This window comes from Lethenteron reissneri, chromosome 17 (genome assembly GCF_015708825.2).
Source record: "Lethenteron reissneri isolate LAM-NWPU_2019-01 chromosome 17, ASM1570882v1, whole genome shotgun sequence".
Taxonomy (NCBI): domain Eukaryota; kingdom Metazoa; phylum Chordata; class Hyperoartia; order Petromyzontiformes; family Petromyzontidae; genus Lethenteron; species Lethenteron reissneri.
Genome location: NC_083795.1, coordinates 6,251,576 through 6,265,664, shown reverse-complemented (window position 1 = coordinate 6,265,664; position 14,089 = coordinate 6,251,576). Strand labels below are relative to the sequence as shown.

The 14,089-nt window shown below is 47.2% G+C and overlaps 1 long non-coding RNA gene across 1 annotated transcript; it reads right to left on the bottom strand.

Annotated features, from left to right (window-relative positions):
* Window positions 1–8,584: 8,584 nt before the first annotated feature.
* On the bottom strand, window positions 8,585–11,032 carry LOC133343401 (uncharacterized). The gene is made up of 3 exons (XR_009755248.1): window positions 10,917–11,032; window positions 10,268–10,358; window positions 8,585–8,967 (listed from the first exon to the last, which is right to left on the bottom strand). It is a non-coding gene; the product is annotated as an uncharacterized LOC133343401 (long non-coding RNA).
* Between the last annotated feature and the right edge of the window lie 3,057 nt (window positions 11,033–14,089).

Genomic DNA, 14,089 nt, shown 5'->3' with positions numbered 1-14,089 from the left:
GTGTGTTGGTGTGTGTGTTGGTGTGTGTTTGTGTGTGTGTTGGTGTGTGTGTGTGTTGGTGTGTGTGTTGGTGTGTGTTGGTGTGTGTGTGTGTGTGTTGGTGTGTGTGTGTTGGTGTGTGTGTGTGTAAGGGGTGTTCTGGGTCTATGGAGGGGTAGTGTCTTGCACCACGGCTCTATGTGTGGAGGGCTCTTAAGCAAAGGGTTCTGTCCTGGCAAGAGACACTGCCTAAAGTGTCGGCAAATATTTGCCAACTGCACCCAAGAGCCAAATACAGCTCACGGACACACAAATGCGATTAAAGCCTATTCTCTCAATTTGTTTTTTTTTAAGGAAAATAAGTATTTGCAATATAAATGAAAAACACTTACTTATTGGTCTCTGTGAGTCACATGTCCTCGCACATGTATAATGTGACTTTTTTTTCTTAATGATCCATTATCGTTTTGATAAAATAACGCTTGTGGATGACCAAGGCGATGTGAATGCAGGCACCTGCTTGTGGAAAAGTGCAGACTTCATGGTTTGCGGGGCAGGAAAGGCGAGCCGCTTGTGATGTGTCAAACGAGACCATGACGTTGCAAACTGTAGGATTACACATAGGCTTCGAAACTAGGCTTACAACGATGCGTAGATTACAATAAATTATTATGCTCCTGATACGTGCATTCAAGAGGGCACAATAAGACTATTTGGAAATGTATACAATTGCCATTGCTCGTTGTGATTGGTTCACGTCACTCCTGTAGCCACTAGAGGGGTTACAATTCACCACGCTTCGGTTTTGAAAATAATCGATTTATTGAATCGAATTGCAAGTTGTGGTGGGAGGAGAGCGGAGGGAATGCATCATTCCATCCTAAGTTCCTACACGGTGGAAGCTCATTGTGGGATTTCTTAAATACAGCGAAGATAATGCAGTGCCTTGCCTTGGCAGAACGTTCATATGATCGGGTTGCAATGAGGTTATTGGAATCGAACTGCGTTCGTGCAACGTGAGTAACTAGCACATTTCCATGGATAAAGGGTTTTTTCGACAGCTATCGCTGGATTCATGTGCTGGGATTTACACGTTTTTGTCACCATAGTGTCCTGATTATAACTCCAATTTCATTTGATATGTCACAAGTAGCTTATTTCGACTTAAACTGGTCAATTGTATCATAAATGCATTTTAAGCTAATTTCAAGCACGTAACATGTGCATCTTGTTCACAAATGCTGAAAGATAAAAAAAAAATTATATACTCTCATCCTAAACCTTTATTGCATGGACGTGGCAGCTCGGATTGTTTTTTGGATGGACTTATCGATTTCTATGAAATAATTTCAAATTTCCAACCAACATCTATTCGAATAAACCAACATCATTCGACAAAAAAGTGAATCGGAACGCCGATAACGGAATGAGCGAAAGAGAAAGAGCGAAGGGAAGAGATGGTTGGCGTCGCCGGGTCATGGATGTGACCAGGAGGAGCTGCCTGCCCGGCTGAATAAGAAAAAGACGCGGCCGCGTCGTGCGTTTGCGTGCTTTGAGCAACGTTTATATTTGTACAGCGTGGCCCGTGCATCGCTGTGCTTCTACATTGTAGCTTTCTGAGATCAAATACTCGGCGGTGCCTTATTGACATTCCCGTATTCGTCACGCTGGCTTCCCGTCGTCCCTGAGCGTGGCCTGGATATGTTTTGGTAGGTACCCGATGTAGGACTGTGATGGAATGGTGACGGCCAGTGGAGTAACTAATGAGGGTACAAGCAGTGAAGGGCGGAATTGGGCAGGGGGCCCCATTTTATCCATTGCAACCAGGCCCCATGAAAACCGCATTACTCCTCTCGTGCCAGCGTGGGGGAGGACTCAGTGCCGGATTAAACTAGTGCGGGGCCTGTAGCATATGTTATAAAGGGCCCTAAATAAATAAATAAACACATACATATTAAAACACAAATTGTTTACTTGCATAGTAAAGTAATTGTATTGTTTCAATTGCTATACAGCCAGGTAATATGACAAATCTCTAACCTTAAACACCCAGTCGTTCATAAAAGTTGAAGGCAGTATAGTGCTATAGTAATAGAGCAAGTGCAGAATCACTGAACCGGAATTGATAGCTTGAAAGCATTTAGCGCGGGGCCCTTGAAAGTGCGGGGCCCGTAGCTACGACATTTGTAGCTACTTGTGCTACGAGGATAATCCGGCACTTGGGAGGGCTTCACCCATTGGTTGATAGACAATGGCTGTTGATGATTGATGTTGAACTGGCCATGATGTATACTTGTATTTAGTATTGGTATTTTATTGGTGATTTACGTTTTGTATTTTGGTTTTGTAATTTTATCAGGTTTAAATAAAATGTTATTTTGATGTTTATCAAGAGGCGTGTGGAACCGTTTCCCTTGCACTCGTTCTCAGTGAATTTTGGGAAATGTTTGGCCAAGTTAGAGTCCAAAATTAAGAATATAGAACGATCGGCTACTCACTTCCGATGAGCATTGCTGGCTATGTGCGGTGCGTAAGTAGGTCAACATACATGCGTACATGTTACTGCCATTCGTGAAATGAAGAGAAGAGTTCTTTGTCATCCCACCGCTGGATGAAGAAGGTCAGCCTGAACTGTGTTCGCCATGCTGGCAAGAGTGCAGAGCAGGGCCCCAAAAGTAATTTGTTTATTGGACAATTTATACGATTTTCTTTGCCGTGAACACGTGACCACAATGATGCACGGAAGCAAACCTGAAATTGCACACGAAACGTCCGCGTAATAACGACACCCCGCGGCTGTGTTTCAGTTCATTTCTTGTCCATGCAACATTGAACTTGCCAGCAAATAACACAAACGTCACCAGTAGATTAGGGATAGCAAAGCGGCACATTTGTGAGACACTGCGAGATGGATCGGAAGATCGTCAACATGCAATGATGGTGACCTGACCAGTTTTGTGCGTATTTGTAATAGCGCCGAGGGAGAGAGAGAGAGAAGAGGTTGTGCTTGAAGTGAGTGTTGCTTTGGATTAAATTAGGCAGAAGTATGCATGGCCGCCTTTAACCCTGATTAGTTTGAAGGGTCCCTTTCGCAATCACGGTAACATTTGATCCGACAGGAGAGCGGTCGATTTCTCTGAGGACTGCTCGCTGAGATGGTGAGGGGTGGTGGGTGCGTGCGTGCGTGCGTGCGTTGGTGGGTGGGCAGGGTTGTGGCGATGGCGGCGAGTGCTGTGGGTGCCCTGGGCTTGTAGGGGCAGCCGAGTGGGAGGCTGTCTGGCTCCCCCCTCCACCACCACCCCCCCCCCCATGAAGAGTGGCTCTCGTCTGAAGGGCACCTAGCCTGAGCCTCTGCTTGCAGCGCTCGCGCAGCATGTAAACCCCAGAGCGCTGAGAGCGTTGTGTGAATTCATTAGCACTTGAGATGCGCAAGAGAGCACGGGTCTGGCTGGTGGGGTAGGTAAGGGGCGGAGGGTGGCATGGGTTGCTGATCGTGGGATGGGTACGGTTGGGGCGAGAAATGGATGGTGGGGGGTGGAAGTTTGATTTCCTTGCGCCGTCGAAATTCCGCTCCTGCCACGATTGCCGAGCGGCGATGTGAACGATCGGCTCGTCCGTCACGAGCGACGATCCCTCGGCAGGGATTAGCGGCCCTCATTTCATTCCGTGGTGCGCCCGTAATTGATTTTAGTTAAACGCCGCATTGTGTGGGCAAATACCACCCTCTTGAAACGTATGACTTACGCCGAGCGTTTTTGCATCAATATGCGAACACTACAGTGATTAAAAGACTAAGCTTGGAGCTTACTTGCGTGTGACATTTTGTTTAAACGTGTTAATCATGAAAATGTCATTTACAATGGGAATCATATATGTTTGTGATGTGTAGGACACACGCGTACACGATATCTTGGTCTTAATTTAAATCGGCGCTTTCTGCAATTCATTACAAATATCAAGCAATCACCAGGCACAAAAGCCATGAAACAACATAATTCGATTTAATCTGAATTCGTTATTTTATATTCACACCTCGATGGCAATCCACTGCTGGACAAAGGCCTACCCCACAACCCGTGTAGGTCAAGGGTGTTGCATGACCATACTTCACCGCACTTGTCAGTGCGAGTTGCGGTCAAGACCGGTTGAAACATCGCCGATGTTAGCCATGGCCAGGAATCGAACTGAGCTCGTATCAGAATTGCGTGAGCCACTCGTCCACCGCACCGCTCGGGTTGTATTCGGAGGAAGCAACCGTGACGGTTCGTGAGGTAAGGGAGCCTGGGAGTCTGTGCGAAGGGACGGGAGGATCTGTAATCACTCGACGAGAGACGCCTGCGTAGCGTTCAGTCTCGGGTCTTGCTGCCGTCGGTGACCATTTGTAAGAGAAACGTCGCGTCAGCCAATCGCAAATTGGTCCCTTGCGAGTGTCGCGGATGGACGCAAACCGTGCACTCGTGCAAAGCGTGAGCTTTCCAGCGACCGTGATGATCGAGCGAGAGGCGAAAGAGCGAGTCAAAGTCTCACGGAATGGTAGCACGTTCAGATTGCTTTTGTTAAGTCGGCAATTGGAAGGGGGGAAAAAAACTAAAAGCAAAGCTACGGATAAACAATGAAACAAAATTGCATATAGTTTTCTCTTTTTTTCTTCTACTTATTCTCAATTTTGAAGATATTACAACAGAGGTACTTCTGTGGCCGTGTTACGTGAACCTGCACAATTACAGCAAATGATTGAACCGCTGAAAAGCAAAACTGGTTCTGTGTCCTTGGCGGGATAAGTAGAAATATTTTCTGAAGAATAGATTTGTATCGTGGTCGCCGCTCGGTCCTTGATGACAAGTAGCGTATGGAATCGGGGCCTCTGCGTTGTAGTATTTTTTGTGTTATCAGAGCAATCTCTCCAAGTGTGATCACTTATAGGTGACTGCAACGACTGCACTTCCCCACCCGCCCCTTCTGCAGAGTAATGTTGATCGCATGACACTCGAGCCGATAGTTTTAATTTTAAAAGTTGGAATTTAGCCAAATTGTGCAAGATTTTTTTACGTTCTTTCATTACTGGACTGAGGTCATCAACTGACTACATTTGAGAACTCGGCATGGCAAGATTGTGAGAGGTGGCGTTGGCTTGGTAAAGTCTTCAACCGGCAGTGGATAAATCATGGCCGATGATAATGAAACTGTGCAAACGAAGCTCAGAATACACCGATAATGGTTTTGTGTTTTCGGAGGCCTGTTCTGTTTATTCTGCGGAGACATTGGTCACCACTTGAGATCTACAGAAGCATTCATTCCTCGATGTATAATGATTATTAATATCAAGATACACGCATCAAATACGTTGAGTGTAAGAATCAGTTATTTTATACAGTATTTGTCTCTCTCTCTATGTTCCATGTCATTTCTCAAATACTTTGGCAATCATGGCCTTCCATTTAGTTGTGTCCATACTATTCCTCAACAACTTTGCATTAGATAATTTCAGTTTGTCAAATGTTTATGTACTTTATTCGCTGTCTTTTCTGGCTTCTTGTACCTGGAATTTTCCCAGTCAAAACGTATTCAGTTTCTTGTTTTCTCATTTCATGTTCAACTAATACAACTTGCCTGTCTCTTATTATTCAAATCAATTTAATTTTTGTACTTGCTCTCCATAAATATTTATATATATTGTATAGCCTCAATGTGACATCTGCAACCTTGAGAGGCATCTACATTCACCACATGGTAACACAAATAATGTGGTTGTTGAATTGGGTCACAACCCTGTGATGAACCATTACAACCCCAGTCCCTGTCGTAGGAATGTGGAATGTCACCACAACTTACTTAGGACCGCGTATTATCAAATCTCCCAGAATGTGCTCGATCTCGTCGGATCTCGGAATACGAAGTCGGGCCAAAGGCTGGTTGGTTATTCCTTGTTTGGATGGGCGACCAACTTGCAGAGCGGGCTGTCGTTCCAGCATTCACCCGTTATTCTTGAACTTGCTATCCGCGATTTTGGCTTTCCGCGAATCGCATCTGGAACTCTACACGGCTGCATCGAGAGAGAGGGTAAAAACACGTGATGAGAGAATGTGATGAGATTATGATGATGCTGATGATGATGATAATAAAGTGATGATGCCACACATAATCACTTTATCTGCTACGCATGCTTACTTTATCTTATCATAATTTTAATGTAAGTGCATTTGTAAACTATTATTATTTAATATTTTTATACTTTTTATTTACTTTGTTTATGATAATCATTTTTTTGTGTTGTGACAATGTCCATGTATTTAACAGATTACTTATGAATTTATTTAAGAAACGTATCCCTCGTGAACGCCGCGGGGAATCCTTTATCGGCTGTGCACCGTTGTGAGCAGCAGAGGGCAGTGGCACGGCAAAATCCACTGTTGTACTACACTTCGATGCTTCCACGTCCTGTGACCCCTCCCTCCTCCCCCCGCATGGCACGGGGGGGGGGGGGGGCGCTCTAGCCGCGGTGGATTGACGAAACGGCTGGAGATGTTCGGAGGACCGGATTGACGCAGGCGACTTCAGGTGCTCCAGCCCAGGGATTCCGAATGGCAGGCCACCCCCACAGATGAAGTCCTTTACAATGGCTCAGGCGTAACACTGCAACGCTGATACGTCGAGTAATTCGGTAATTAAAGCCGTCGCATCACTACGTGTATTAGTGCCGCTTGTGTGACGGAATGAAGATTGGTTTGGTTAATTTCGGGTCGGCATAAACGTTTACGATTCGTATGTCACATTTAAAAACTGCAAACTAAAATAACCGAGGTGAATAGCGATGGAGTGTTTGGCATCGGGCACCGGAGGCCCCCTAAAATGTGGTACAACCCTGCATGTGATTCAGAGGTCGCAACCGGGTACCCGATACCCGTACCCTACCCGATACCTGGCTACCCGTACCCGGCCGGGTACGGGTACCCGTTTGCGACCCTGGTGCGGCCGGGTACGGGTGAGGAATCAAAACCCGTTTGCGACCTCTGCTGTGATTTCACCCTCACTCATCAGGTGGTTATAGTTTAAGCCTCGACAGTCTGCGATGTTCTCCATCCAGATATTCCTTTGCGCACCCCCTGTATGCATAGCTGCTTGCTTTGCGCATCACACATGCATCCACTCGTGTATGTAGGTAGCATCGTTGTTTGTGGAGGTGTAGAAGATCTATGCCGTACAGATGTTTCTGGGCCATTTCTTGGCCATTTATGGGCCTACAATGCCGGGTTCCCATTGACATTTTGCCGACTGATTTTGAAAGCAAGTTTCTTTTTATATATATATTTAAGAGAAAAAAACAACAACCTTCTTTTAACAAAAATTCACTTGACATTTCAGTGAGGGAGTTGGCGTGTGTGGAGTAGCTTGAAAGGTGGATGGGCTTCACTACTCCCGCTGGGCTCTCCCCCCCCTGTCTCTCTCCTCTCCCGCTCGCTTTACTCTCGCCACGGTCAAATCCCGGGAGACCACCTCTCCCTCGCCACTGTGCCATCAGTGATGTCGGCTGAATGTCTGCCAGGCTGTGAGTGAATTCTGACGGGGCCTTGATTGACGGTGATCCCACAGAAACGGGACCCACCGGCGTGGTGCCACGTTAGACCTCGCCATAAGATCGTCGCACGGAAACTCGACTCAGATGTGACATTGAAGATGGGATTTTTTTGCGTGTGTGTGCGTGTGTGCTTATTGCTACCGGTATTGTGCGTGGCTAGGAAATTGTCCTCTTCGTATTTATGTACGCACATAGATGTGCGTACATAAATGTTACAGACTGTTGGGGAAAGCGCTGCGAGTGAGCATCCGTTAGGACAAATCGAGACGACGCGGAGGTGTTGAAGCCAACACCGTACCCTCCTGCCTTTGTCTCACCATTGCTGATGTTTATACAATGCTACCAGCTGCTCATTTAGGGCTGATTCAACCTAAGGAAGGCCCAGGACCGGTTCAGATATCACTGACCACTGGTATTAGCCATGGCGATGACTCAAACTCAGGTCACACCAAGCCACGCTTCACCCCCATTCTGTATAATATATATCTATGTGTGTGTATGTAATATTCAGTAGTTGGAAGGACCCCATCTGGAGATCCTGCTGGGGGCCCCCGAAATCCCTGTGAGTGTCCCTGGTGTGAGGGTCGCTGGGGGGGTGGCGGTGGTCGGGTTGGCATTGGGCGAGCAGAACCACGCAGGGAGCGCACAGAGAGCTGTCCATCACAAGCCTGCCGACTCGATGGGAGTGTAATTTGTACAATGGGGCCGTAATGAGGGGGCGATGCGGGCGCGGGGGTGGTGATGGTTTTGGGGCGGGCGTGGTGTGTGTGGGGGGGGGGATGCGGGCAGACGAGGGAGGGGATGGGGGGGGGCTGTCAGGGTGCTGACAGCCCAGCATGAGCTCCTCTCTAAATGGCAGCCCCTCATTACAACAAAAAAGGAGCAAAGTTGCCATAGTGATCATCCTGACAAAAAGTGTTGCTTGATAAAAAAAATTCTGCTGGTGGTCTTTGAAAAAAAAACATTTTTTTGGGGGGGGGGGGGGGGGGGACGGAGTTGCGCATACGCCAATGGGCATAGCGGCGTCTGGCTCTCGGGGCGGCGCGAAAGTCGAATACACAAAACGTTTGACAAAGTTCCAACCTTTGTTGGGCGACCAGGGGCGCGAACGGGGATGGATGTGGAGGCTCCGTGCGAGAGGTGCGGACCGGTTGGGCAGGAGTGGGGTTGAAGGGATGTGTGTGGGGGGGGGGTGTTGGAAGCCAGATGGAGTAGATCTCTACATCGACGTTTGATGCGCAAAATGCTGGCCCTGTTGTTGAACGGGTGGGGGAATGCGGTCCGCGGAGAATGACCGACGCGATGCTTGCGGAGCTGGCTGACGGAGCGGACGGCCTCGTTTGCTTTCATTGCCTGTTTGTTGATGTAGTCACGAAACGCGCTTCGCCACGTGTCCCTCGGCAATGGCAGCTCTGGAAAATGCACAGTAATGTTATTTTAGCCGCAACTCAGTGGGGCCAAATGTCACCCGGGTGATAGTGCTCGTATTAATGTTTGCGTTAGTTGAAAGGCAAATGTAAAGGTCAGCCCGAAACACGATGAGCGTCTTGTCGCAGCAGGCCAACTCGTTCGGTGATGGTCGAGGGAGTTGGAAGTTGCTGAGGGAGGGGGGGGCGGGGGCGCCACGGTGGCGAGATGTTAACTACCTCGCCTGGTATACAGGAGGTTGTGGGTTCGATCCCGGCCCTGACGCTTGTGGATTTGGAGTTTGCATGTTTCTCCCTGTGGTCGTGTGGATTTTTCTTTGGGTCCTCTGGTTTTTCCCCTCCAAATTTAGAAACACGCGTTTAGAGAAGGAAAAAGACCAACGTTGATCCACGTGGAGTTTTTATCTGACGATGAGATGTTGATTGTGCTCCGGGTTTTCCCTTCACATTTATAGTATTTGGCTGACGACTATACATTCCCACGTGATGATAAGCCACTTCGTTGAGCTGTCATTTGTGGCCAGGTCGCTTCTGAAAAAAAGAGCCGTGTGGCTCAGTGGTTAACTTTAGGGTTGCCTACACTTTACCCCACCACAAGTAGACTCACATTTCACGATTAAGAGGCAGTGGAGCAGAACATGTATTGCTTAGGTTTCCGACCGCATTGATCAGGAATCTGAGCTCTGAATTAAAGTTTCAGTGCCGCATGGGTGGGTTTTATTTGTGTTAAAATTGGTGGATATTTTCCGTGGTTGGAATTGTTGGTTTTTCGTGATTGTGACGAGAGATTAGATATACTGTGTACACGTCAAATCATCACGTACAGCACTTTGTCAATCCTCAACTGGCTGAAGGCTAGTAGTAGGTTTTTACCCTTTTAAACTGGTACAAAACTGACACCTTTATTCAAGGCATCATGTTTGCAATAACCACAACACAAGTAGTCAAAAAAGCAAACAAAAAGAAGCAACTCTGATAATGATAATAATATGCACTGTCCTTGAAGTTGTTTAGTCTACAGAGTTGCTTTTTTTTTTGCTTTTTTGACTACTTGTGTTGTGGTTATTGCAAACATGATGCATTGAATAAAGGTGTCAGTTTTGTACCAGTTTAAAAGGGTTAAAACCTACTACTATATTTTGCCACTGGTAAAAGAGATCTCATAGTGTGGCTGAAGACTGTGTTGGTCATGGGGGGTTGTTGTACCATACATCACCACGCTGGTCAATGCTGGTTGGTAAAGGTGGTGGGAGGGGGGGGCAGGTATGGCTCAGACATCACTCACCGCTTAGGTTAGCCGTGGCCACAAATCAAACCCATGTCACAAGGTTCGTGTAGCGGAGAGCGTGAACCACTGCAACACCGCTCGCGCCTCTCTGATTTTACAAAATACACCGACATGTTTGATTCCGTTGGACGTTTTAAAGCATCACGGGTTGACGTGCACAAGACACTTCGTGACAAACAACGCTCAACCGTCCACCTTTACAAAACCGCGAAACGTCTCCCTCACGTGTGTTTGTTGGGCATAAAACACGAAGCATATACACTCAACTATTACGCAACCGTGTTAAATGTAGAACTTTAAACGAATACCTTTCAGCGCTCAACAAGACGCAATCGAAACCAAGCCGCACACTTTGCAACAATTCATTTTTGAAGTCACTAAAATTACGCAAGCTGAACCGATACTCGAATAAAATAAATATACTTTTAAGGAGCTGCTCGTTGGTGAAAAGAGCACGGAATGTAATTAGGGAATGCGTGGGGGTCGTGAAGGGGGAGGGGGAGAACAAGCTGTTTGATTGCTGTTCTGAAGACCCCGCGAGAGGCCGCAAGGGAAGAGGACAACCCGTATAAATTTACACGCAAATTAAAGCCCCACACCACCACCACCACCAGACCACACCACACACACACACGCGCGGCCTCACCCCCTTCCCCGGCCATCCACGCACATCGAAGGTGCCTGGGAATTGTAGCACTGTCATAAAACAGGCGCATGAGAGCTGCATTGTATTTGCCAAATGAGCGGAGATCAAGGGGGCCGTTACGTTATGGCTTTTCCCGTTTAATTGCCGCGCGCTCGCACGAGCCCCCGCCTCCCGCCCTGGCCACCGCACGCGGGGGTCATGTAATATGTGCGCGCCCATTGACAGAGTGCAAAACCACATCGACCCATGACTATTTTATTGTGCTGTGCTCAGCTGCCCTTCTCAAAGGTGGATGGCGGTGGGGGGAGGCGAGGGGGAGCAGGGGGGGAGGGGTCAGGGCGTTTGGGGGCAGCGGTGGTGGTGGTGGCGGGGAGTAGGGGGGGGGGGTGCAGGAGGAGAGTGGGGATGGAGGCGCGGGGGTTAATGTTTCGGGTTAGAGGGGACAGCCGATGAGTTGTGTCAACAGCAAAGGATGCCTCGTTGTGTCTCAAGGAAGGACACGTATGGGTTAATATGCGGGGTTACGGGCGCGTGACTAAAACGATGAATACGCTCATTAGTTAACTTAAAACCGAGCGTTGCTCTTCAGAAATAATTGCGTCTTGAGTTTCACTCCTACTTCGCCGCTCGCACGCTTATTGACCACCTCCTGTTGGTGTGCCTCCTTTTGAACTGTTAACGCATTAAACACGACGTTAACGCTCCTCCATGTGCTCGCTCGAGTCTTGGTGAGATGCTCACACGTATTTGCGGTGCGACAAAAGATGTACACTGCTAGAATGTGCACCCAGAAAGCGACCTCCCGTTGCCATGTTAAAAAGCAAAAACATTTTGCTGGAATTTTTCAACCGACTTGTGGTTGAAGGCCTCCTGCATGCCTGGTGGACGATACGTCTGTTTGACCATCCGTCAACACGCTGGTCAGTGCGGGTTTGATGAAGGGGGGGAAGGGGGAGTGGGAATTTCCAGGACCCGTTCAGGTCTCGCTGTTGCCAGAAGAAGCGCGCGTGATGGTTCGTGAATGAAACAATTCACTGGAGCAGAAGAGCGAAGCGTGGGGCAGAGGCGACGCGCCAGTAAACTTGTTGCGTCACGCTCCGTTGAGAGTCAGCCACTTCTCGGGCAGGGGTGATTATTGGGATGATTATTGGGATGATTATTGGGATGATTATTGGGATGATTATTGGGATGATTATTGGGATGATTATTGGGATGATTATTGGGATGATTATTGGGATGATTATTGGGATGATTATTGGGATGATTATTGGGATGATTATTGGGGCCAGTGATGACTTTCTGTTGTGGGAGGGGCGGAGGAGGAGGAGGACAGAGTTGGGGAGGAACTTTTTTTTTACCACTTTTTTTTTACCACTTTTTTTTTACCACCCAAAACTTCCCAACGAAGGGTCACACGACCCTTCACGACTCCACGGCACGGCACGGCATTGGGACGGCTTCATCCAGCGGTGGATGGAGCACGATGGCAGTGATGAGCAGAGGGGGGGGGGGGGGCGAGTCCGTCGCCTTGCAGAGGGACGGATCGACGGTGCCGCATCGGTCACGCAGCTGGCGTGCCGAGGACGGCACACCGGGTCGGACGTGCCGAGCCATTACCCCACGTTTCCACTGATGGAAATTTCCACTGCTAAGCGCACAATAGTCAGCATTGACATTTACCACCGATAATGTGTTTATGTTGTGTGCTTCATTTCGTTGCTTATGTTAACTTCGTGAAAACAGGTGTCGCGAACCCTTGAAAATTGATTTTTATTTTTCCGTTTGCTTTTATGTCTCGGTGCTTAAGAAATCTTACAAGGAAATAGTGGAGTCAAATCGTCCCAAGACTTTGCTGAATGTGATCAAGGATATAGGCTACTTACAATGAATTCATGAATTTTTCCATGTAAATTATGGTAAAATATATGTATACTTTGATAGTGTAGGCTTTCCAATTTAACATATATTTACATATTGTTCAACGTGTATTTGCTTTAAAGTAGAAAAATAAAACGTATGTTACAGTTTTTAATAGATTTTGGGTATTTAAGTTCACAGTAACAAAAATAATTAAATCTTATGCAAATGCTTTTGTACGCATAATATGACCCATTTCTTATCATGCAGGTAAATTGTCTGAATTCTGCTTGGACTGCCAGCAAATATAGGTGATGAATTATTATTCTAAATTGTACTTATTCAGTGTAATCTAAAACTATGAAGCTACATTTATTACATTTTATCAGGTAAGGCCTACTGAGCTCTATACAGCTCTTTTTCAGAAGCGACCTGGCCAAAAACAATAACCTGATGAAGTGGCTTATGTCGACATGTATAGCAGCCAAATACTCTAAACGCGTGTTTCTAAATTTGGAGGGGAGAAACCAGAGGACCAAAAGAAAAATCCACAAGACCACGGGGAGAAACATGCAAACTCCAAATATACAGGCGTCATGGTTGGGATTTAACCCACGACCTCCTGTATACCAGGCGAGGTAGTTAACATCTCACCATCACGGCACACCTCTCAATGATACCTGTACAAATGCTTTTTTTTGGAACTGAATTGCATCAGGTCAGCGGTCTGCTCTCGGAGAGGTTAAACGACCAACGTTGATCCACGTGGAGTTTTTATCTGACGATGAGATGTTCTTTGTACTGATCCGAATAAGGGCTTGCTTTGAAATGCTTGAGCAGACAGGTGAGAGATGTTTTCGGATGCTCACACGAAAGGATTTTTATTTATTTAAATGCGATGAACCCATCATCCCAGCAGCTTTCTCTGGATGTGCGCGTGTTCAACATTCTAAATTGAACCGTGTTTATGTATTACGCGAAATAATAAAATAATGCTGCATGTTCATAATCCCACCAGATAAGTCGCAAGCCCGTCATTAGAGCTGGCAAATGACTTTTAATCTGCATCGCCCATCGCGCTCTGCTTTCGTCGTCTTTCGGCACCCACTGTGTCCGTTCAAAATCTTGCCTCGTGGTGATTTATTTCCACCCCACCCCCCCGCCCGCCCGCCCGCCCCCGTAAATCCACATCTTTGATCTCCAGAAGTAGCACTTTTCTTTTCTTCTGCACCGTCCCTTCCCTCAAAAGCTGTTTTGATATAAGCTCTTCCTTTTACAACTCTTCCATTTGTCTCCCCCAAACGATTACAACGGCC